Source organism: Carcharodon carcharias, chromosome 3 (genome assembly GCF_017639515.1).
Source record: "Carcharodon carcharias isolate sCarCar2 chromosome 3, sCarCar2.pri, whole genome shotgun sequence".
In the NCBI taxonomy this organism is placed as follows: domain Eukaryota; kingdom Metazoa; phylum Chordata; class Chondrichthyes; order Lamniformes; family Lamnidae; genus Carcharodon; species Carcharodon carcharias.
This window is the reverse complement of record NC_054469.1, coordinates 191,337,714-191,364,502: the sequence shown is the minus strand read 5'-3', so window position 1 is coordinate 191,364,502 and position 26,789 is coordinate 191,337,714. Positions and strand designations below refer to the sequence as shown.

General features: G+C 42.2%; 1 protein-coding gene across 1 annotated transcript in view; it reads right to left on the bottom strand.

The window, feature by feature from the left end:
* Positions 1-26,789, bottom strand: part of LOC121276064 (transcription factor E2F3-like) — a 56,540-nt gene that overhangs the window by 23,398 nt on the left and 6,353 nt on the right. The gene's annotated exons all lie outside the window — the stretch shown is intronic.

Genomic DNA, 26,789 nt, shown 5'->3' with positions numbered 1-26,789 from the left:
TAGAATAAATATGAAACACAAGGTAAACACGAGATGGAAAATGACTTTATAAAATGGAGCTTGAAAGAATTTTCCATCATACACCTTCAAGGAGTTAGTTTCAAAAAGCAGGAGGATAAAGCTTAAGCTGAATGGTGATGGGTCCTCAAATTCAAATAATTCCCCACTCAACAAATTACCACACAGCTGTACTTTGCCAGAATTTTTCCTGCTACCTAAAACTCAATGGTGTCAATTGTCAGTAACTGGGCTACTGGATGATACCATTTATTAGAATTTAGGAATCCAAACAATAGACCAATGAGCATGAATCAAGGTAGAATTGCAACTGCAGTTTCTAGGGGTGCACTGAAAATTCCAATTTGTGTATGCATTGTAACTCACATACAGGCCAACCTGGTTACTGTACAACATTGCAATCTCATGTGAAATGAGAAGGTAATTCAATTTTGCATTCCTTCGCAGACATATGAAAATTCAGCTAAGCCCAGATTTATTACAACTAGGTTCAACTGCAATAACAATAGACATCTTAACCCACAAGTTCAATTTTGAATAAGAATAATCACTGATTAAAGCACAAGATGCTATATCTTCTACCAGAAGGCTCTGGAGTCAGCCACAGGGGCCAATATTAAACTAGCAGATTTTTCTAACATGAGAATGATATTGCAAAATGTACACACTCAATATCAATATTGAAATAACTACAACTTCCCAAAAAAGCTTCAAATGCCATTTTGGGAGCAGCAGGAAAAGATATCAAGGGCAAGTAATTGAGAGAGACATACAGCAGGAGAGAACATTAACTTCTCATTTGAAGTGATTTTGACTTTGTTTTAAACAAAGCATTTACTTCTCTAGGTGTAGATAACAACCTGAAGCTGAATACTTCTAAGCTTGTACTTGTTCTCGTGATCACATGGATAACATCTCTCATTGTTAACAAACAACAATGTTGAACATCTTAACTGAGAATTCAATATTTGCTTAATACAATATATGATGGGTAGAAGACTTACAGCAACATGCACACATCTGTAATACAAACAATAATCATTCATCTCTCTGTAGCTTAACCCCTTCCATCTCTTATTCTTTTCCAGCCCTACAATCCTCCAAAAACTCTGCAATTCACCAATTCTGGACTCTTATGTATCCCCAATTTTCATCACTCCACCATTGGTGACAATGCTTTCAGCTGCTTAGGCCCTAAGCTCTGGAATCCCCCATCTAAATCTCTCTGCCTCTGTACCCACCTCCTTTCAGGTGCTCCTTAAAGTATTTCTATTCAAACAAAGAGGTATGTTTTAATCCCAAGAACAGCAGCTGTTGCATTTCAGAATCTAGTTCGTCTTCAAAGCATACTGCAGTTTCAGTGAATTTCCACAAGCGTTATAACCAAGAATCAACATTCAGCAGCATTTAGGAGCTTTTAACTGCAATATTTCACACCCAAAATTGCACATCATACACATTTGCTTGCTTTGAAAGGTGAAAAACATATGGTCAAACTATTATTCAAGCTAAAACTTCAAGCTATTTCTTTACACACCCTATACAGAAGCAAAGGTAATAGAGCAGAAAATCAGCAGCAAGTGCTCAAGCTGCAGATACAATATATTAAAGTTTTTGCATGTATCTGATACTTCCTGTGTGCACCATACAACCCACTACACTTCAGCATCCTCTGACTCATCCTAAGCAATGCCAGAGGGATCCGCAAAGAATATTTCAAATACTCTGAAAATTGATTTAAAATGTGCCCAACGTTTACAAAACCTAGAGACCAAGATGAAAGTAGTAAAAGTGCTTCATCATTATTGCAAAGTTGAAGCAGGGGAACTCAAGGTAGGGAATACCAACAGCACTTCTCCTACCAAACATGCAGAAACATCTAAGATGAATGCAGTTCTTCCCACTTGGCAGACTATGAAGTTATTAATTTTACTACTCAGATATCAAAGCTTCTATCCTTCAAAAAGGTTCGAGAACTTCTAATAAATTTAAATTATACAGTTGCTTACCTCCTCTCAAACAGATAGCTTAGCAACTCCAAGTCTCTAATATTTTATAAAAAGGGGAGAATTGCAGATGCATTTACTAAGTTTAGACAACTGGCAGTGCTGTGGCAGCATTAAGTCAATATGACATGAAAAGAAATCCAAAATTTGATTCTTTTGCTAATCTTTAAAAAAAATTGATTTCCGGCTGAACAAAAAAATGGCTGCTACAAGTCACATGACTGCTGAATTGACCTTTGTTCTGGGAGTTACCACCGGGAGTTACAAGAACAAAAGGATTCTTTACACAGTCTGTGGAATCTCACCGCATTGTACAGACCCCTTGTAATCAATGAAAGCAGAGAAAGTGCATACGAACTGGCTCCCCAACCTGAGCCATCACAAAAGGGAGAGATCGAAACTCATTATACCAGAAGAGATACTGATAGCCACCTCATCTCTCCCCTAAGGGGGAACAATGGATTCTGGCCAGAAGCACAGAAACCTATTATTAAGCTGCAATTAACCCATTAATGGGCCATGTCACATGGCCTAAGCCTCTGGTCTTATGGACAGTTTTAATATAATATTTTTGGCCTCACATGCAATCTGCTGTTTAACATCCAACCAGCAAACACTAAGAAGCAAAGCTCCAAGCTAACAACAGTCTGCTCCTTGAAGCTCATCTCTGCTGGAAGATTTCCTAGCATCGCCTGCAGAACTGACCCAGGCTCTGTGTACCAACTTCATCTTGCAATATCAGCACCAACTGTAAACAGAACTCTACAACTTCGGTCTTCAGCCAGCTGAACTCGAGCTTCTATGTGAAATAACTCCTCACTGTAGACTTTGACTTGGACTCTGGATATCAGTGAACTAATATTCATTCCTGTGGTTCTTGTACTGTTACTATCCATAGTTGTAAAGCTCTTTTCTATTCCGCCCCCCCCCCCACCCCACTTACTGTGTGTGCATGTAGAGTGTAGTGGAGTGGGAAGTTGTGAACACTCCTCCCCATGGTTTTGATTATGAAATAAACTAACCCTTTAAGTTAATCAAAACACAAATTTGCTGCAAGTTATTGGTAAATTGAATTACATAAACTGAGGTTTTAGGAAACACGCCACAGCATTTAAAAAAGATAATTCAAAACACCTTCTGCTTATGGACAGTTGATGAGAGAAAAGAAGTGCAGTTTGTCTAACACAACCTAACTGGCCACTTCTTCCAAAACTCATGGTCATTTCTAAGTAGAGATGTGCTTTATCTTGTCTCTGCCACACCAAGATCAGAATTCCTTTCACAAGTTGCATCGCTCTGTTGCCCCCTACATAATGATGCTTTCCTGTGTTCATGTTTCGAAATAAATCCAGTGTTGATTTAAGTTTGAAATATCTTGGCCTGTTATTACACTACATTGCTCATTTAGAGATGCTCCATTTCAAGACTACATGGGAAAGTTGATAATTGTTGCAGCTATAGCTCCGTAAGATATTATTTCAGCTTTCAACTGCTCCTTATAGGGTATCACCCTTGGCTCAGTGATAACAATTGACTGACTTTAAACTCAGGCAAATATAAAACAATTCCATGGCGCTATTTGAATAAAAGCAGACAGTTCTGCAAAATCTGACTAAAATTTCTCTCAAATATCATAATTTGATGTATGTGGGAAACAAACAAGAAGAATTATGGGTAGGAAAAGACTTATCGGTCCATGTTCCACAGCTCTACTGTTCTCTGGAACAAGAACCACTTCCCAACATCTAACATCGGTCTGCCTTTATACAGATTAAGACTCCAATCCTGGTCCAACTTAACTTATTTAACTGGTACAAACTGTTTACACAAACACAATCTTGTGCCTTCATCATCTTACAAATCACTCCAAAGTATGCATTTTTCTAGACTGCAGAAACAAGCTCTTTAAGACTATATTGGTAAGGAAGATGTTTTAAACTGTACATTCATCTTGCATCATTCCGTTGTACTCTTTCCAAAACCTCAACAATACCCACTAAGAATGATGATTGAAAATGGACATCGTATTCTAATGGAATATAATATGCTTTGTTTTAGTGCATTGTCCTGTGAATATAGATCTTGCAGTGCACAAATTGATGGCTACATTTCCCTACAACAGTGAGCACACTTTGCAAGCATTTACCAGTCAATGAAACACTTTTGAGGCATCCAGAATTCATGAAACTTGCACCTTAAATGCAAGTCTTTTTTTTCTTTGTCTCTTGGTTCCAGCAATCAAAGGAACATTACTTAACAGAATCCCATAGGGATACAATTTAAGGGCCCCTGAGATGCAAGCAATGCAAATTTGACCAAAGACTCGTCGGCTATTTAAGTAAGCCTCTTGATGCTTTTTTCTATAATTGACAAAAAAGCTTGCAAATAGGCTTCCAGTTTTTCCACTTGGACAGATGGGGTGAATGGCAACCAGGAGAAAGAAGAATGTGCACGTGTTTTGGGTGAGAAGAAAGAAAACGAGAGTACACGTATAGTGAGTCAAATCCAGCTGTTCAAAAGCTGGAGTTGCCTGAAAACCATACGCTTTTACAATGTTCCATACATCAATATTAATTAATATAAAAAAAACCTTACCTGGACAATTTCGCTAGGTACTGCATTGATGCAGAGCGACTCCCGACTATTTAACGGCTTTGCGCGCTGTTCTATCCTGTGCTTCAAGCGACCCTTGATCCCCACCCGACACGGCTTGACCCAAGTTGCCTATGGCTTGAACTGCCCAACCTGAAATCCAACACGGCCTCAATCCAGAGGTTCATGGATTTGAGGTACTGTACTTGTACCACAAAAAAAGTAGTGTGTGCAGGTAGCCCAGAAAGCTTGGATATAAAGCACAACTTACATACTTGATTACCAAGCCTGAATGTTCTTATATAGTTTGGTTTGCTTTCAGCAATCCGACATTCCCATATATGAACTAAGAACAGTGAGCAGTTCTGGATACGGTACCTTAGGAAGGATATACCGGCCTTAGAAGGAATGCAGTGAAGGTTTACAAGAACAATAACTGGCCTCCAAAAGGTTAAACGATGAGGATAGATTACACAAACTAGCATTGTATTCTCTGGAATTTGGAAAGTTAAGGGGTAATTTTTTTTAAAGAGGAACAGATATGGCAGGTCGAGGAAACTACTTCTGCTGACTGGGTAGTCTAGGACCAGGAGGCACAGCCTAAAAGTTAGAGCCAGACATTTTAAGGAGTGAAATTTTAAGGAGTGAAATTCGGAAACACTTACATATGCAAAGGATGGCTGAAGTGGAACTTACATCTGCAAACAAAAATTAATGCTTGATCAATTGTTAATTAATTTTTTGTCATCCAAAGCTTTTAAGATATGGGGCAAAAGTGGCTGTATGGAGTTTGGACAAAGATCGTTAATGATCTGATTGAACAGTAAAACAAACTCAAGGGGCTGAATGGTCTATTCCTATTCCTATTCCAGTTTATGCAGTTTTACAAAACTTGCACCCTAGTACACATAGATCTAAAATTCTCACCCTGCAACTTTATTATGAGAAACTTCAACATTCCAAAAAGAAAATAAAAAGTTCATTGTGACCAGCAGTAAATCCAGCACCAAAAAGCGGCTGAAAATTACCCACCCAGCAAAAAAAGTGTTTGATTCAATCATAGTTACAACACAATGCGACCCGAACAAATATCCAGCAATAGAAATCCCAGGTTATGTATCGCACAACCAGCCATTTATTTTCAAATGGATTCGTTGCACACTATGAAAGTTATAATTATTTCCAACAAATCAATATTATACTGCTTCTGGTGAAAAAGATGCAAACCAAGGGTGCCATATGTAATTTCCTTAGAAAGAAAGTATGAGACATTCATGAGCTTTGGTTGTCAACTATACTATTAGTGCCCAATGCAGCATTGTTGAAGAGATCTGTGTATAGCATCAAGTCCACGTGAAGAATTAGTTTCAATATCAGAGACAAAGGCTGTTAAACCATTGGCAGGTCAGGGCAGTAGGGTCTAAATTTCTGCTTGTACTTTTTCTCACATAACCAGCTCTCAAACACATCACTTGGGATGCTTCCCCACAGGGAGTGGGGAGAAATTGTAAAAATAGAACAACCTCCTCTGGCTGCTCCGAGGATTCGAGATTAGCCTAAAACCATCTCCTTTCAAAGTGAGAGTATATGAACTCTACAAGAGGGAATGGAGAAGAAAACATGTATTTAAAGGAGCTTAAAAACTTACTTCAGGTTAAAAACATACAAACATGATTAATAGGAGTTAAGCTGAAGGGTGAATTGGGTATACGGTGTGAATAATGTAAAAATGAAATTGCTGGACAAATGTAAAGCACTGCACATGGGAAGGAAAATGAGCATTTCATGGCATATGAATGGTGTTGAAATTAATAAGAAAGAAATTCAAAGACTCTAAATGGGATCGACACACATCAGTTGATCCAATGAATAGCAATTCACAAAGCAATATAATGCTTAACCGTAATATCAAAACATCAGGAAATCAGACGAAGTCATGAAGCAGAGCTCTGCTTATATTCCTATTGCATCCAGTCAACCAGACCCAAAGCCAACTACTGGAGGCAGTGCAAGTAGCCAATAAGGCTGAGGAAAGGTGGGGAGAAACTGGATTTTTCATTTCTAACTCGAGGCGGCCCTGGTCTGCACAAATCGGCCATGACAATTGCCCATGTAAGTAGTCATTGCACTTCAAAAATATCCCAAAGATGTAAAGGCACCACACAAGTTCCTCACCTAACCCAACAGCTTAAATCTCAATCACTAGCTAAGAGTATAGTTACATTGCAACTTCCAACTTCCGCTTGAATGCAAATTAGCTACGAATGTAACTTGGGAGTCCCACTGCCCATACTTTAGCTATGAAGCACAAAGAGATCTCATGCTGGTTTGAATTCACAGATTGCAATATAACTGAGTACCAAGATCAATGCAGCCCTTACATCACTTTCACAGGCATTTAAATTCACTTGTGTGACCTTGCATAAAGCTAGCTTGCTTCCAGTCCTGGCCAATCCCAACACGCGGGTAACCAAGACTGCTTTGTGATCCATTTGACAAAAATGAACAAAATAAAATAGGTTGTTAAACTTGGAGAAAAAAACAAACAAAAAAACTGCGGATGCTGGAAATCCAAAACAAAAACAGAATTACCTGGAAAAACTCAGCAGGTCTGGCAGCATCGGCGGAGAAGAAAAGAGTTGACGTTTCGAGTCCTCATGACCCTTCGACAGAACTTGAGTTCGAGTCCAGGAAAGAGCTGAAATATAAGCTGGTTTAAGGTGTGTGTGTGGGGGGCGGAGAGATAGAGAGACAGAGAGGTGGAGGGGGTTGGTGTGGTTGTAGCGACAAACAAGCAGTGATAGAAGCAGATCATCAAAAGATGTCAACAACAATAGTACAATAGAACACATAGGTGTTAAAGTTAAAGTTGGTGATATTATCTAAACGAATGTGCTAATTAAGAATGGATGGTAGGGCACTCAAGGTATAGCTCTAGTGGGTTTTTTTTTATTTTATATAATGGAAATAGGTGGGAAAAGGAAAATCTTTATAATTTATTGGGGAAAAAAAAAGGGGGGAAACAGAAAGGGGGTTTGCCTCTGGAATCAGTCCTAGAGGAATGCTGGAGATGCAGCGACAGGCAGGGGAACATCAGGCAGAGTTGCCAGAGGCCGTCACCAGACTGGAACGAAGGATGAAGGAGTCCTTCCACGTTCTGTGTGATGTTGTGGCTCCGACATGCGAGCCCATCCCCACCCCCTTTCTGTTTCCCCCCTTTTTTTTTTCCCAATAAATTATAAAGATTTTCCTTTTCCCACCTATTTCCATTATATAAAATAAAAAAAAACCCACTAGAGCTATACCTTGAGTGCCCTACCATCCATTCTTAATTAGCACATTCGTTTAGATAATATCACCAACTTTAACTTTAACACCTATGTGTTCTATTGTACTATTGTTGTTGACATCTTTTGATGATCTGCTTCTATCACTGCTTGTTTGTCGCTACAACCACACCAACCCCCTCCACCTCTCTGTCTCTCTATCTCTCCGCCCCCCACACACACACCTTAAACCAGCTTATATTTCAGCTCTTTCCTGGACTCGAACTCAAGTTCTGTCGAAGGGTCATGAGGACTCGAAACGTCAACTCTTTTCTTCTCCGCCGATGCTGCCAGACCTGCTGAGTTTTTCCAGGTAATTCTGTTTTTGTTAAACTTGGAGGTTGTCTGTTTAAATCCACTATTATGTATTATTGCTACATGGGTCACAGCTGGCCTCAGTGACACAGGCTCATATCGCAAATTTGACTGAGGTATAAATACTGGCCAGGACACAGAACTACCTTGTTCTTCAAAATAAAGTCATGGCAACTTTTAGGTCCACTCAAGAGGGCAGATGGAGCTTTGGTTTGACATCTCATCCAAAAAGCAGCACCTCCATGCAAGCAGAGACATTGCATTGAATCTGGAGCTGTTCCAGAATTCATGGCTTTCTGATGCTGAACTGAAGTGATATCAATTGACACATGATCAACATCTGCACACACTTGCCACCCAGGCCCACCATGTCAAACAGACAGGTATTTCCCTGCACTCAGCCACCCCAGTGCACCTCTCCTCTCTGCCCCAAAGTGTCCGTGTGCGCCCATGTTCCGCAACATACACCTGACCACTCCTTGCACACCTGCCCATACATCCCCCAACTGCCAAATCCGTGCGGCCATTACACACATCACACCCACACTTGTTCATGCGCAACAGTTCTCTCACACACATGCATGCTCCATGTGCACCCGACATTCCCTCAACATATGCCTGCAGGTGCCCATTTCTCATATTCACACGAGTCTATGGGCACCTATTTCAGAGTAACTTACCACTTGATCCCTAAAAGCCTTTCCACCATCTACAAGGCACAAGTCAGAAGTGTGATGGAATACTCTCCACTTAGCTGGATGAATGCCGTTCCAACATTCCAACAACACTCAAGAAGCTTGACACCATCCAGGACAAAGCAGCCCTCTTGATTGGCACCCTCCCCCACCACCTGAAACATTAATTCCCTCCAACACAGTGGTGGCAGTGTGTATCATCTACAAGATGCACTGCAGCAACTCCACAATGCTCCTTCGACAGCACCTTCCAAACCCGCAACCTCTACCACATAGAAGGACAAGGGTAGCAGGCACAGGGGAACACCACCACCTGCAAGTTCCCCTCCAAGCCACACACCATCCTGACTTGGAAATATATCACCATCCCTTCACTATCAGTGGGTCAAAATCCTGGAACTCCCTTCCTAACATCCCTGTGGGTGTACCTACACCACATGGACTGCAGTGGTTCAAGGAGGGAGGACACAACCATCTTTTGACAGGCAATCAGGGGGATGGACAATAAATACTGGCCCATCCAGTGATGTCCACATTTCATGAAGGAATTTTAAAAAGTTACACTACGATTCAGTGCAAAGGGGTTTTAGAATCTACACACAGGCCATAGAATTTTAAAACTTCTGTGCAGCACTGACAGCACAATCATTAATCGTACAATGTGATCACATCGCAAATACCCAACACAATCTGCACCAATTTCCAACAAAGAAAACAAAGCCATCCCATAAAATAGACAACACAAGTTGTTAAAGGCACTTAAGTGATTCTAAGACAGCCATTTGAATCAAGATTAGTTGCTAATTACAAACTATTTGGAGGTCTATATTGAAGATTTAGGATACCATTAGAATCTCTCAATGCGATTGCTACATGTAATTGCTCCTAGGTGCCCATCTCTCCTATACAATCTGCAGAAAATAAACATGATTGATTATATAATGATTTGGCTCAGGGACTTGCATCAATTATCAATACCAACAACATGCATTGCACAGTGTGTGTACTGTGCGATGTGCTATTGTCACTGGACTACCATTCCAGAGATCCAGGGTAATGCTCTGGGGAGCCAGGTTTGAACCCCGCCATGGCAGATGGTGGAATTTGAATTCAATAAAAATCTGGAATTAAAAGCCTAATGATGACCATGAAACCATTGTCAATTAATGTCATGAATGTAATTTAGGGAAGAAAATCTGCCATGCTTTTCTGGTCTGACCTGCATGTGACTCAGCAATGTGAACAAGGGCAATAAGGGATGAGCAATAAATGCTGGCCTAGCCAGCAGCGCCCGCATCCCATGAATAAATTTTTAAAAATGGATTGGAAATAGATTGGAAAATAAAATTAGTGTAATGGACAGTGATTGCTTGCCAAACAGTGCAAAGGCACAGGTGAACAATTTTAGTGCAAACGGTTACTGAAATGTTAAGGAATCGGCTGGTGGTCAGAACCAGCTCACATATAATCAACAGCCTTATCAATTTTATTGTCCTTCTGAAAACAGCACCGGGAACTGCCAAGTCCTGACACTTAAAAACAGTCCTTTGAGAATCAGAATCTATTGACCTTATACAACATTCTGGGGAACAGAAGAAACACCATCACTCTGCATTATAATAACTCCTCTACTGTAGAACATATCCCTCAGCACTTCACTAATGCCTAAAGAGAAAAAAATGGGTGAGAAGTCCAAGTAGTGAATCTTAGGAAGGTGACCAGAAGCTTGCTTAATGTTTTATTTCCTGAAAAATATGTAGGAGAAATGAACACCCAGAATCAATTACAAGGCAACAATCTGATTCTAATGGTACCCTAAATCTTGAGCTTGGAATTCAAACAGGCAATGCAACACAGAGGTGGAAGTGAGCAATCTTTATGGTGAAGAGAATATGAGGATACAAGTTCTGTTTGTACTTGTAAAGAACACCAAAGCTGCAAACAATCTGGTTCAGCCTGTGATATGGCATTCCAGTCTTTGGCCAATCAGTGGCAAGGTTTGATGTTTGAGATGGAGGCATAGGACAACAGCATTAGTCTTCCCATTGTTTAGCTTAAGGAAATTGCAGCTCACCCAAGGCTGGAAGTTGAACAAGCACAGGGGTGAAGAAGGGGCTCAAAAGAGGGTGATGCAGAGCCGGATGCCATCAGCGTACGTATGGAAGCTGACTGACTTCATGCCTGCAGATAAATGTCACCAAGAGGCAACATGTACTGAGGAAGACAAAGCAGGCAAGGATAGGAATTCCTGAGTTAATGGTGCAGGGGTGGGAAGAAAAGCTAGAGCAAGTTACTACATATGCTAGAACTCTAAAGTAAAAACAGAAAATGCTGGAAAGGTCATCGACCTGAAATGTTAATTCTGTTTCTCTCTCCAAAGATGCTGCCCGATCTGCTAAGTATCACAGCATATTGTGCTTTCATTTAAGTTGTTAGTGGAGATGAGTTATTAGTGGAGATGATCTGTTTACAACCAGGTAGTCAAGAGTAGAACTAAGCAGGCCGCCTTATCAAGTTGAACAGTGGAGAAAAGACACTGGACAAGAAAGGTGAAGCTGTGGAAAAGACTGCAGACATCAAGGAAAAAGAGGAGAGGTTATCCACCAGTCAGTCACAGAAATGCTACTCATGACTTTAGTTAGGGCCACTTAGAGCCTGACAGGCATGCTCACTGATCATACCTTACAGCCAAAGTCCTAGGTACCTCCATCACCATTCCTGGATACGTCCTGTCCCTCTGACAGGACAGACTCACCAGAGATGACAGCACAATGGTATACAGTCAAAAGGAAGTTGCCTCAGAGGTCTTCAAAATTGACTCCAGAAACCATTAAGTTTCATGGCATCACGTCAAACATGTGCAAGGAAACCTTCTGCTGATTACCACCTACCAATGATGAACAAGTACTCCTCTATGCTGAACACCACTTGAAAGAAGCACTGAGGGTAGCAAGGACACAGAACGTACTCTAGGTGAGGGGCTTCAATGTCCATCATCAAGAGTGCCTCAGTAGCCTCACTGCTAACAAGAGTCCTGAAGGTCATGTCTGCCAGACTGGGCCTGCGGCAGGTGGTGAGGGAATCAGCAAGAAGGGAAAACCTACTTGACCTCACCCTCAACAATCCACATGTCACAGATGCACCAATATTGGAAGGAGTGACCACTGTACCTTGTGGAGATGCAATCCAGTCTTCACACTGAGGATACCATTAATCATGTTGTGTGGAACCAACACCTTGCTAAATTGGATAGACACATACAAAGAAAATAGGAGTAGGCCATTCAGCCCTTCAAGCCTGCTCCGCTATTCGTTATGATCATGGCTGATCACCCAACTCAATAGCCTGCTCCCACTTTCTCCCCATATCCTTTGATCCCTTTTGCCCCAAGAGATATATCTAACTCCTTCTTGAAAACATACAAGTTTTGGCCTCAACTATTTTCTGTGGTAGTAAATTCCACAGGCTCACCACTCTCTGGGTGAAGAAATTTCTTCTCATCCCAGTCCTAAATGATCTTCCCTGTATCCTCAGACTGTGACCCCTGGCTCTGGACTCTCCCACCATTTGGAACATCCTTCCTGCATCTACCCTGTCTAGTCCTGTTAGAATTTTATAGGTTTCTATGCGATCCCCCCTCATTCTTCTGAACTCCAGCGAATATAATCCTAACCGACTCAATCTCTCCTCATATGTCAGTCCCACTATCCCAGGAATCAGTCTGGTAAACCTTCGCTGCACTCCCTCTATAGCAAGAACATCCTTCCTCAGATAAGGAGGCCAAAACTGCATACAATATTCCAGGTGTGGTCTCACCAAGGCCCTGTTCCTGTACTCGAATCCTCTCGCTATGAAGGTCAACATACCATTTGCCTTCTTTACCGCCTGCATGCTTACCTTCAGCGACTGGTGTACGAGGACACCCAGGTCTCGTTGTACATTCTCCTCTCTCAATTTATAGCCATTCAGATAATAATCTGCCTTCCTGTTTTTGCTACCAAAGTGGATAACCTCACATTTATCTACATTATACTGCATCTGCCATGCATTTGCCCACTCAGCTTGTTTAAAATCACACTGAAGCATCTCTGCATCCTCCTTGCAACTCACTCTCCCACCCAGCTTTGTGTCATCTACAAATTTGGAGATATTACATTTAGTTCCCTCATCTAAATCATTAATATATACTGTGAATAGCTGGGGTCCCAGCACCGACCCCTGCAGTACCTCACTAGTCACTGCCTGTCTTTTGGAAAAAAAAAGCTTATTCCTACTCTTCATTTCCTGCCTGCCAATCAGTTTTCTATCCATCTCAATACACTACCTCCAATCCCATGCACTTTAATTTTACATGCCAATCTCTTATGTGGGACTTTATCGAAAGCCTTCTGAAAGTCCAAATAAACCACATTCACTGGCTCCCCCTCATCAACTCTACTAGGTACATCCTCGAAAAACTCCAGTAGATTTGTCAAACATGATTTTCCTTTCATAAATCCATGCTGACTGTCCGATTCTGCCACTGTTTTCCAAGTGCCCAGCTATTAAATTTTTTATAATGGGCTCTAGAATTTTCCCTACTACTGATGTCAGGCTGACTGATAGATTCAGAACAGATCAAGCAGCTCAAAACTTGGTCCACAGTGCCTCAAGGGTGCCATCAGCTGTAGCAGAATTGCATTCAAAGGCAATGTGTGACCAGTATGTCCTTCAGTTTACCATTACCATTATGATGATCCTAGACCAGATCCCCAAAGTTTTGCTAAAACCTGGTTAAGGACCAATAATGTTTAGATTCAAGCAGACAAAGTTAGAGATTCAAGACGCTTGCTAATAGAATAAAGCCACAAGATTCCACAGGTTTTGAATAAAAAAAGCTTTATTACACAAGGTCAGAAAGACAAAACAACTTACAAAATCTATCTTATACTCTAGCATTCAGGGTTAATGAGGCACATGTGAATTAAGAGAGAAACTGTGGTCAAACATACCACTGCACAACAAATGGCAGATGCGATCAAGACAGAGTCCAAGGGCAGCATTTTCCCCAACCGTTTGGTGGGGACTGGGGGGAACAGGTTGTGCGGGTGGGGGCAGATTTCCGATTGGCGCCCCCAGTCAGGGGTGCACTGTCAATTCAGTGGGCGGGTGCCCGGAAGCGCTGTGTGCTCCCTGTGCGTGCATTCCCTAAGCCAGGAGTGCACTCTTTCACGCATGTGCGTGAAAGGGCATACGGATCTCCCTGAGGCAAAGTGCTGCCTCAGGGAGCTCGGCTCAAGCTTGAAAACTTTATTAAAAGGGAGGAAAAAAAAATTCCTGACATGTCCCCTCATGTGACATGAGCAGGGACATGCCAATTACTTTTCTTAAAAGATCTTATACACATTTTAAATCCCTCATGAAACCTCATCCCAGCCGTGGATGAGGTTTCATGATTTTTCTGAAGGCCGCCTGGGCTCTTCGCCTGTCCACCAACCTTAAGGTTGGACGGGCAGGACCATTAATTGGTTTAATTACTTTTTTTTTTAAGGGCCTTAAGTGGCTGTTGACAGTTTGGCAGGCATGTAGCCGAGTCGGTTGCGCACCCGCTGAAATGAAAATCTAAATGACATGCCCGACGACACCGAGCATCATTTTATGTGTCGGTGAGCAGGCCCCACTCGCCGCAGGGGAAATGCGGCCCCATGAATTTCTCAACACCCACCCAGAAGTCAGCAACACTGAGTCAACCAATCTCACAAATTGTCACCCTCACGAGGGATTCCAGTCTTCACCTTTGAAGATCTAACCTCGAAATTCTATCCAAAAGTCTCTCCACCTCAAAGGCATCAACAATATCCACCTCATAGGGTTTCAGTCTCATCTCTTGAGATTCTACTCCCCTGGATTCCTGGGTACACACTCAAACGCCAACACGCATGCACAAATTCAGCTCTTTGGCTCCGCCAAGCAGAGCACAACTGCTCCAATTGGGTACCTTTGCCTCAGCAGCCTGCAACAAGGAGTCATCAACCTTCAGCTGCCTTCAAGAATCTTCGAGCCCTCTTCAATTACCAGATTTGGATGACATCATAAACGGCCCACCTTGCAGGGTTTCAATCTCACCTCCAGAGATTCCATCCTCCTGGATTTCCAAGTATGCACCCACGCACAACTTCAGATCTTCAGTCATGCCAAGCAGAATGCAACTGCTCCAAAGGGATACCTTTGTCCCAATGGCCTGCAGCAGAGTCACCAAACTTTAGCTGCCTTCTGCACTTAAAATCTGAACCCTGCAGCCTTTTTCCTGTTTGGAGCCTGTTTCCCTGCGCCTCTCTTTTTAACTGAACTGGGACCTTTTCCTGTCCCTCTGGTGCTCTTCTTTTGGGACCTCTCCCTATTCCCTACCTGGGGCTCTTGTCTTACATGGCACTCCGCTCCCGGTCACCTGGCCCAAGTTTTCACTCCACTTTCCTCCTTGCACACAGGCATGCTGGGCCCACAGAATGTGAAAATGTAGAACTGCAATGTGCATCCCGCTCCCAGGCTGCACATGTGCAAAAGCTCAGGAGGTCTGTCAGGAGTTGAAGTTCCCTACCTCTGTTCTTAACACCAAGTAAATTTGGTTTTCATAACACCATCAAGCCAGAGGATCCACTTTGGTTCATCCAGTGGATAAGAGCATGCCAGGAGCAGCATGAAGCATGTTTAAACATGGGTCAACCTACAATAGGATTACATGCACGCCAAACAGCAGAAGCAGCATGCAAAATGCAGAGCTAAGCAATCGCACAAGCAGTGGATCAGATAAAAGCTCTGCAGTCCTGGTACATCCAGTTGTGAATAATGGTAGACAATTAGACACCTAACTGGAAAAGGAGGCTCCAAAAATATCCCCATCCTCAATGACGGGGGAGCCCAGAAATTCCGTGCAAAAGATAAGGCTAAAGCATTTTGCAACAATCTTCAGACAGAAGTGCTGAGTGGATGATCCATCTCAGTCCTCTCCTGAGGGCTCCAGTATCTCAGGTGCAGTCTTCAACCTATTTGATTCAATCCAGATGATATTGAGAAATGGCTGAAGGCATTGGATACTGCAAAGGTTATGGGCCCCAACAACATTCCAAGCAATAGTACTGAAGACTTGTGCTCCAGAACTAGCTGTAACGCTAGCCAAGCTGTTCCGATACAGCTACAACACTGGCATCTACCAAACAAAGTGGAAATTGCCAAGGTATGTCCTATCCACAAAAAGCAGAAGAAATCCAATCTGGCCAATTAACCACACATCAGTGTGCTCTCAATCATCAGCAAAGTGAAGGAATGTGTCATCAAGTGGCACTTACACAACCTGCACTTGGAAGCTTTGTTGTTCACCAAGGCACAGTTTGGGTTTTGCCACAGTCACTTGGCTCCTGACCTCAGCCTTGGTCCAAACATGGACAGAAGAACTGAATTCCAGAGGCAAGGAAAGAGTGACTACCCTTCACATCAAGGCAGCAGTTGACCGAAAGTGGCATCAAGAAGCCCTGGCAAAACTGAAGTCAGCAGGAATCAAGGGGAAGATTCCATGCTGTTTAGAGTAATAACTAGCACAAAAGAAAATGGTAATAAAAACAAAAAAACTGCGGATGCTGGAAATCCAAAACAAAAACAAAAACAAAAACAGAATTACCTGGAAAAACTCAGCAGGTCTGGCAGCATCGGCGGAGAAGAAAAGAGTTGATGTTTCGAGTCCTCATGACCCTTCGACAGAACTTGAGTTCGAGTCCAAGAAAGAGTTGAAATATAAGCTGGTTTAAGGTGTGTGTGTGTGGGGGGCGGAGAGAGAGAGAGAGAGAGGTGGGGGGGGGTGTGGTTGTAGGGACAAACAAGCAGTGATAGAAGCAGATCATCAAAAGATGTCAACAACAATAGTACAAAAGAACACATAGGTGTTAAAGTTAAAGTTGGTGATATTATCTAAATGAATGTGCTAATTAAGAATGGATGGTAGGGCACTCAAGGTATAGCTCTAGTGGGGGTGTTTTTTTAAAAAAAAATGGAAATACGTGGGAAAAGGAAAATCTTTATAATTTATTGGAAAAAAAAGGAAGGGGGAAACAGAAAGGGGGTGGGGATGGGGGAGGGAGCTCACGACCTAAAGTTGTTGAATTCAATATTCAGTCCAGAAGGCTGTAAAGTGCCTAGTTGGAAGATGAGGTGTTGTTCCTCCAGTTTGCGTTGGGCTTCACTGGAACAATGCAGCAAGCCAAGGACAGACATGTGGGCAAGAGAGCAGGGTGGAGTGTTAAAATGGCAAGCGACAGGGAGGTTTGGGTCATTCTTGCGGACAGACCGCAGGTGTTCTGCAAAGCGGTCGCCCAGTTTACGTTTGGTCTCTCCGATGTAGAGGAGACCAAAAGAAAATGGGTTTGATTATTGCAGGCCCATCATCTCAGCCCAGGACACTGCTGCAGAATTTCTTCGGCCCAACATATCTTTAGTTTTTACATCAATGATCGTCCCTCCATCATAATGTCAGAAGTGGGGATGTTAGCTCAAGGTTGCAGCGTTCAGTAACAATTGGGACTCCTCAGATACTGAAGCAGTCCATGTCCATGTGCAGCAAGACCCAACAACATTCAAGTTTGGGCTGATAAGTGGTAAATAACATTCACATCATACAAGTGCCAGGCAGTGATCAATCTCCAACAAGAGAAAATCTAACCATCTCATCTTGACATTCAATTACACTACCACTGCTGAATCCTCCACTATCAACATCCTGAGGGTTACCATTGACCAGAAACTGAACCAAACCAGCTATATAAATACTGTGGCTACAAGAGCAGGTCAGAGGCTGGGAATTCTGCAGAGAGTAACTCACCTCCTGACTCCCCAAAGCCTGGTTACCATCTACAAGGCACAAGTTAGAAGTGTGATGGAATACTTTCCACTTGCCTGGCTGAGTGCAGCTGCAACAACACAGTCCAAGACAAAGCACCCCACTTGATCAGCACTCCACCCACCACCTTTAAACATTCATTCCCTCCACTACTGGCACAATGGTAGCAGTGTGTACTATATACAAGATACACTGCTGCAACTCACCAAATGTTCCTCTGACAGAATCTTCCAAACCCACAACCTCTACCACCTCGAAGGACAAGGGCAGCAGACACATGGGACCACCACCACCATCCTGACTTGGAACTATATTGCAGTTCCTTCACTGTTGCTGGGTCAAAATCCTGGAACTCCCTAACAGCACTGTGGATGCTCCCACACCAGATGGACTGCAGCTGTTCAAAAAGACAGCTCACCACCACCTCCTCAAGGAAATTAGGGATGGGCAACAAATGCTGGCCAACCAGCAACGCTCATATCCCACGAAAGAATAAAATAAAAATTCTAGTGCTGCAATAAGGATGGAAACCTGATTGGAGAGATTTAAAAAGCAATTTTCTGGTGTGATGAGCACAGGTCTGGCAGGCACCACTCCAAAAACAAAGCAGAAGCATTGAATCAGAACATGGTCATTTCAGAGCATGTTCCAACTTGAAAAACTATAAAGAGAAGAGAATTTGAATAGTCAAACCTGTCCCCAACCACATCACTATTAACATTCAAGATAGCAGACACTGCCTTCCAAAACTGCAGCACAATTCCAATCTGTGTCGTGAGATAATGAGTTTCATACTTTTCCTCTCCTGGATAGTTACAGTAACAGCACTGGGGATTTCGAAAAGACCTGCTCAGTCTATTGCACTTCCCCATAACGGAACTCACCAGCAACACAAAAACAAGTCTAGATATGCAGCTTAGGTTGTTATTACTCCTTTAATAAATTTCTAATGGGTCAGATTATTTCAACAATAAATGAAAAGCATTGATTTTCAACAGATGTAGTATTGAAGCACAATGGAACCAAGAAATAGAGGTTGCAATAAAAATGTCTATTTAGATATCTAGGTCACATTGGGCTTTTTCAGTCCAAGCCTGAATTTCACAAAGTAGTAACAGAAAGTAGACAAAAGTAATTCAGTCGATTTAATATTCTTGGACTTTCAGAAGGCCCGTGATAAGGTGCCACATAAAAAAGACTCGTGACAAAATGAAGAGAGTCATTATAAAACAGAAAACAACAGGCTACAAGTTCAGCAAAGTTTCACAGACAGGGAGAAAGTAGGAAGTGGTATCCCACAGGGATCCATGCACTCCGTGCAAGGATCTGTTATTTACCATATACACAAACTACCTAGGTTAAGGATATTGAAATTTGCAGATGATACCAATTGATGAAGCAGAGGAATGCACCAAATACAGAATGGTGTAAAAAGAGACAGCCAAGGCAAATTAGGGCTGTTCATATTGGTAGGAGAAATAAGAAGGCCACTTAGTCATTCGAAGTTAAGAAACTAAATGGAGTAGAAAAATCCATATCATTAAATGTAGCAATGCACATGGAGTAGTTAAAGCAGATGGCATATCAGGGAGAGGGGAACAGAGGAATACAGAAGAGTGGAAAAATGTCATTAGGGTTGGGAGACCCCTATGTAGAGCATAATCATAATCATGAACATCGACTGGATGTTCTGTTCCTGTGCTATAGATTTTATGTAAAAACAAACACATGAATGAGTGAAGTTGCCATTGTACTACTGGTACACAATATTTCCCAGAACTTGTAATAGCATTGCAGTTAACAGTCAAATTGCCAAAGTTAACGACCATGCAGGAGCAGTAACTGTATAAGTATATAAGCCTTATCAAACTTCTGAATGCAAGACATGTAGAAAAAGGGCTTGAAGATCTTCACTGAAAAGGCCTTATACTCAGCCATCTGGCATCGAGAAAAGGTGGAGATCATCATAGATCGCCATATGTGGAGCCAACATGAGCATCCAATTCCTGCAATGAGCAGCACCACCGAGTTAACTGGGCCAATATTTCTCTGCCCCCCGCCCCTCGCCCCCATAAGTTGGGACACGCCTCAAACAGTTCTTTTAAAGACTGGAAACTTTATGTCTGCCGGCATGATGTTGTACTAATCAGGGGAACAAATCACATTTCTGATAAAAAATTTGGTTCGACATGAGTGTAGCCTTCATAAGGTCATGATTTGGTTTCAGAGCAGAAGCTTGTAACATAGGTCATAGGTTATAAGTAAAAGAACATGAGTGTCCAGAAAATTTTAACCTCAAAAATGCAGATAATCTAAAAAAGGGACATCTCCTTCCCCAAACATGCAACTTTTGTCTTAGAGGACATTGTGTGCCAACTGGAATTGATCCTTCTCCAAAATATTAACACAAGGACATTAAACATCAAAGGAATGAACCTATCTTGAGGGTTAAAAATACCGTCAGCTGCTTTGGTATTTAACAATAGAATCTAAAACTTGAACTTAATTTCTCACATCATGCTCCAAGGCAGTATGAAGATCAGGCATTTCCTCTATACAGTAGCTGTGGTTTTATATACCCAGCCCTCCTCCCTTTCCCTGGCAGCATATAGATTTAATGCAATAACCACACTACCCTGTCAAATATGTGGTTTCTATTATTCTCCAATTAGCCCAGAGGTAACATTATAAATAGTTATCAGAACCCCTATCCAAGCAACAAATTTCAGGAATGCCAACATTATATGCTAATGCAGTAAGTTCTTTTAAATTCAATACCCAGTGTCCAAATTTACTTCATGGCCTCACCCATCCTTATCACTGTAACCTCCTCCAGCCCTACGGCCTTCCAAGATCTCCATACTCCTCCAATTCCGACCTCTTGCGCTGCCCATTTCCATCACCCATTGCCAAGCTTAAGCCCAAAGCTCAAAAATTCCCTAAATCACTCCGTCTCTCTCTCTCCCTCCACTTCTTGAGTCACTCCATGAAAACAACATCACTGACCAAACTTTTGGTCACTTGTCTCAATATCTGTACATATCATTGCCAAATCTAATCTAGTAACGCTCTTCTGAAGTGCCTTGAGATGTTTTGCAGAGTTAAAAATGCATAATAAATGTAAGTTTTGCTGCTGTTGCTATTATGTCACATTTAAAAATGTATGCTAAAGTGTGCTTCTACCCATAATGGGGTATCAACTCAATACATGTTGCTCAATGAAGACTAATTTACTATCAACTTTAAAGTCTTTTTCTGATCAGAAAATGCCATGTCCAAAACACACACATCCTTCTGATGTGAAAAGGTCACTCCATGTTTACAAGCTTAAGTGCACAATGCACATACAAGCTCTGCCGATCAGAAAGCCAAAGATTTGCCCAAAAATTGGATTTAATATGAGATTTCAGTAGACTTTGAGAACATAACATTACAGGGGATTGGAAAGAAAGGTTCAGCTGGAAACTTCTGAATTCTTGAGGCCCAAGATTGAATGTACCCAGGGGAAAGCAGAAACACCAGTGGCCACCATCAGAGCAGAGACAAGAAAACTCAAGAAGTACACCTCATGGGGTCTTCACTTTACAATTAAACACCAACCAGCAAAATGAGATAACTTGAACAAAATCAGGTGCACATCAGAGCACCAAAGGCCATGTAGCTTTTTAAAAAATAATTACAGATGAAATAATATTGAATAACCAAAGAATATTGCAAAGATAAGTACCTCAAAATTGTAGCTGAGAGCATAGTAAGGACTTTAAAATCATTGGGGCAATTCATCCATTTTCCAAACCTCAATATCTAACCTAGGAATCTGTTTCCATCTAATAATGGTTAAATTGATAATTACGTTTCTACAAAGGGCAATGTCAAACTAATGAGAAAACCCCAGAAGCAGTATGTAAAACGTTGCTTAGCACCCCTGCCACCACCACCCCCCCCGCCCCCCCAAACGGATGGGTGTGGTATGTAGGGTGTGCAGCAGCTCTTATAAGAGTCTGGCTTAAAATCTAGCAGCGAGATATTTCTGCCTCAGTCATAGAACAGGTGTAGAAAGGACTGATATACTGTGTCATGCAGCAAACCAAGTTCATCAAGTCTTCTCACTTGCATTCTGATCCAGGTCCCTGGCAGATTGTAGGTCTAAGTAAATTGTCTTTTTGGAGACCATATGCAAGTTTGGGGTTAAGCAATTGCTTCCATGCACAATGAAAGATTAGGGATATATTTAGGGCTTGTAGCACTGTTAGAAGTGGCCCTAGCCTGTCTACTGGTTCAGACAAATTTTAAACATTATAGTGAACTATTCAAAGATGTGAAAGTCAATAGCCTTCTTTCAAAATAACCTCACCAAAACAGATCAATGCCTGTGGACTTTTGCGGTGTGCAAAAGTGGCTGCCCCATTTACCTGCACAATAGTACATGGATAAATTAAATAACAGGCTTGCATTGATACACTAAATCATTCCATTCTGTCAATAATATGAAAAAGGGTCAGCAAATGTTGTAAATGTAATTGGTTTTTATTCTTTCATGGGATGTGGACATCACTGTCGAGGCCAGCTTTTATTGCCAATCCCTCATTTCCCCTGAGAAAGTGGTGGTGAGCTGATGAAGGAGCCCTTGATCAGTTGCTGCAGTGCATGTTGTAGATGGTATACACAGCTGCCAGTGCGTGTCAGTGGAAGGGAGTGGATGTTGAAGATGGTGGATGGGGTGCCAATCAAGCGGACTGCTTTGCCCTGGATGGTGTCAAGTTTGAGTGTTGGAGCAGCACTCATCCAAGCAAGTGGAGAGTTCGATCACACTGCTGACTTCTGCCTTGTAGATGGAGGATGGGCTTTGGGGAGTCAGGAGATAAGTTACTCTCCGGAGAATTCCCAGCCTCTGATCTGCTTGTGTAGCCACAATTTTTATATGGGTAACCCAGTTCAATTTCTGGTCAATTGCAACCCCCCTCAGGATGTTGATAGTGGGGGATTCAGTGCCGATAATGCTATTGAATGTCAAGGGGAGATGGTTGGATTCTCTTGTTGAAGATGGTCATTGCCTGGCATTTGTGTGGCACAAATGTTACTTGCCACTTATCAACCCAAGCCTGAATGTTGCCCAGGTCTTGCTGCATATGGGCACGGGTTACTTAACTATCTGAGTTGTCGCAAATGGTGAACGTTGTGCAATCAGCAGCGAATATTTCCATTTCCAACCTTATGACGGAGGGAAGGTCATTGAAGCAACAGCTAAAGATGGTTGGGCCAAGAACACTACCCTGAGGAACTCCTGCAGTGATGCCCTGAGACTGAGATGATTGACATCCAACAGCCACAATCATTTCCTTTGTGATAGGTCTGATTCCAACCAGTGGAGAGTTTCCACCACCCACCCTCATCCCTGTAATTCCCTATGACTCTAGTTTTGCTCAGGATCCTTGACGCCATACTCGGTCAAATGCAACCTTGATGTCAAGGGCAGTCACTGTCACCTCACGTCTGGAGTTCAGCTCTTTTATGTATGTGTAGACCAATGCTGAAATGAAGTCAGGAACTGAGAGGTCCTGGCGGAACCAAAACTGAGCATTAGCGAGCAGCTCATTGCTGAGTAAGTGCTGCTTGATAGTGCTGTTGATGACCCCTTCCATCACTTTACTGATGATTGAGAGCAGACTGATGAGGCAGTAATTGGCCAGGTTGGATTTGTTTCAGTACAGTTGGTGCAGCTAGTTCTGGAGCACAAGTTTTCAGAACTATTACCTGATGTTGTCAGGATTCAAAGCCTTTGCAGTATCCAGTGCCTTCAGCCGTTTCTTGATATCATGTGGAGTGAATCAAATTGGCTGAAAACTATGATGCTGATGATCTCCAGAGGAGGCCGACATGGATCATCCACTCAGAACTTCTGGTTGAAGATGGCTGCAAATACTTCAGCCTGATCTTTTGCACTGATGTGCTGGGCACCGCCATCATGGAGGGTGGGGATATTTCTGAAGCCTCCTCCTCCAGTTAGTTGGTTAATTGTCCATCACCATTCATGACTGGATGTGGCAGGACTGCAGAGCTTAGTTCTGATCCATTGGTTGTGGGATTGCTTAGCATTGTCTATTGTATATTACCTTCGCTGTTTGGCTCCTGGCATGCTCTCCTAAACTCCTCATTGAATCAGGGTTGATCCCTTGCTTATATGGTAATGGGTGAGTGGGGGATATGCCAGGCCATTAAGTTACAGATTGTGGTTGAGTACAGTTCTGCCTCTGCTGATAACCCACAGCATCTCATGGATGACCAGTTTTGAGCTGCTAGATCTGTTCACAGTCTATCACATTATGCACAGTGGTACTGCCACACAACACAATGGAGGGTATCCTCAATGTGAAGATGGGACTTCGTCTCCACAAGGACCGTGTAATGGTCACCCCTAACAATATTTTCATGAACAGATGCATCTGCTACAGGGAGATTGGCAAGGATGACATCAAGTAGCTCACTCGCTCTTGTCCGTTCCCTCACCACCTGCTGCTGACCTAGTCTAGGAACTATGTCCTTTAGGTATCAGCCAGCTCAGTCAGTGTTGATGCGACCAAGCCATTCTTGGTTATGGACATTCAAGTCTCGCACCCAGAGTGCCCTCTGTGCCCTTGCCACCCTCAGCACTTCCTCCAAATGGTGTTCAACATGGAGGAGTACTGATTCATCGACTGAGGGAGGGCATTGGATGGTAACCAGCATGTGAACAAGAAGCATGAGTAGAAGAAGGCCATTCAGCCCCTTGAGCCTGCTCCATGATTTAAAAAAAAAAATCATGGCTGTTCTGATAGTAACCGGAAATCTGCATCTCAACTACTCCCAATAACCTATTACCCCCTTGCCTACCAAGAATCTATCCACCCCTTCCTTAAAAATATTCAAAGACTGCTTCCATCACTTTTTCAGGAAGAGAGTTCCAAAGACTCATGACCCTCTGAGTGAAAAAATTTCACCTCATCAGATGTTTTAAATGAGTGACCCCTTATTTTAAACAGTGACCCCTAGTTCTAGATTTTCCCACAAGAGGAAACATCCTCTCCACATCCAACCTGTCAAGGCCCCTCAGGATCTTATATGTTTCAATGAAGTCACCTCTTACTCTTCTAAACTCCAGTGGATACAATCTTATTCTGTCCAATCTTTCCCCATAAGCCAACCCACCCATTATAGGCATTAGTCTGGTAAGCCTTCTCTGAACTGCTTCCAATGCATTTATATCCTTCCTTAAATAAGTTGACCAATACGTGACACACTACTCCAAATGTGGTCTCACTGGTGTCCTATACAAATGAAGTATAACCTCCCTACTTTTGTATTCAATTCTCCTCACAATAAATGATAACATTCTATTAGCTTTCCTAATACATGCTGTACTTGCTTACTAACCTTTTGTGATTCATGCACCAGGACACCCAGATCTCATTGCGCCTGAGCTCTTCAATCTCTCACCATTTAGGTAATATGCTTCTCTTTTATTCTTCCTGCCAAAATGGACAATTTCACATTTTCCCACATTATACTCCATTTGCCAGATCCTTGCCCACTAACTAGACCTATCTATATCATTTTGTAGCCTTCTTATGTCCTCTTCACAAGTTACTTTCCTACCTGTCTGTGTCATCAACAAATTTGGCAACCATCCCTTCATCCAAGTCATTTATATAAATTGTAAACAATTGAGGTGGATCCCAGCACTGATCCCTGAGGTACACCCTCATTACATCTTGCCAAAAAGACCCATTTATGCCTACTCTCTGCTTCCTGTCAGTCAGCCAATCTTCTATCCATGCCAATATCTGTTCTATGCATTCTGAAATACGCCCTTAAATATTAGCCACTGCATCTCTATTGACCTATCTTTTAACATAATTTGCCAATTCACGTCAGCCAACTCAGCTTTCATGCCCTCATAATTGCCTTTATTTAAAAGCTTAGTCTCAGAGCCACTCCTCTCACCCTCAAACTAACGTAAAATTCAATCATATTATGGCCACTGCTACCTAGGGGCAACTTCACTATGAGATCATTAATTAATCCCATCTCATTGCACAATACCAGGTCTAGTATAGCCTGCTTTCTGGATGGCTCCAGAACATGCTGTTCTACGAAACTCTCCCAAAAACATTCAACATGCTCCTCATCTAGGCTATCTTTTCCAGTCTATATGTAAATTAAAATCTCCCATGATTATTGCCTCGTCTTTCTGACAAGCTCCAATTATTTCTTTCCTTATGCTCAACCCTGCCATGTGGTCACTGTCAGGGGGCCTGTACACAAATCCCACAAGTGACTTCTTGCCATTACCATTTCTCATCTCTACCCAAACAATTTCCACATCCTGTTTCCTGAATTTAGGTCATCCCTGTTTTGCGTTAATACTATCATTAACTTACAGAGCCACCCCTCCGCCTTTTTCTCAATTCCTGTCCTTCCTAAATGTTTTATATCCTCTAATATTCAGGTCCAATCCATGTCCTCCTGCAGCCACATCTCTGTAACAGCTATCAAATCGTACTTACTTACTTCTATGTGCGCTTTCAGTTCATCTGTTTTGTTTTGAATGCTACATGCATTCAGATACAGAGCCTTTAGTTTTATCCTTTTATCCTCTTTATAGCCTCTAGTTTCATTTGTTGATTTACTGTTAGATATATACCCTCTATCCCATCTGTCACAGTCTGTTTTTCATTTCCCGTAATAACACTTTTCTCTTTTGCTTTGTCTCTACTCTTTGACTTACCAATTCTTCCCAAATTTGATCCCTTGCTCCCACTACTTAGTATAAACCCCTCTCTACTTCCCTAGTTATGTGCCGCGCAAGGACACTGGGCCCTGCATGGTTAAGGTGTAAACTGTCCAAAAGGTACAGATCCCACTTTCCCCAACACTAGTCTTTGCAGCCACACATTCATCTCCCTAATGTGATTTGTTCTATGTCAATTTGCAT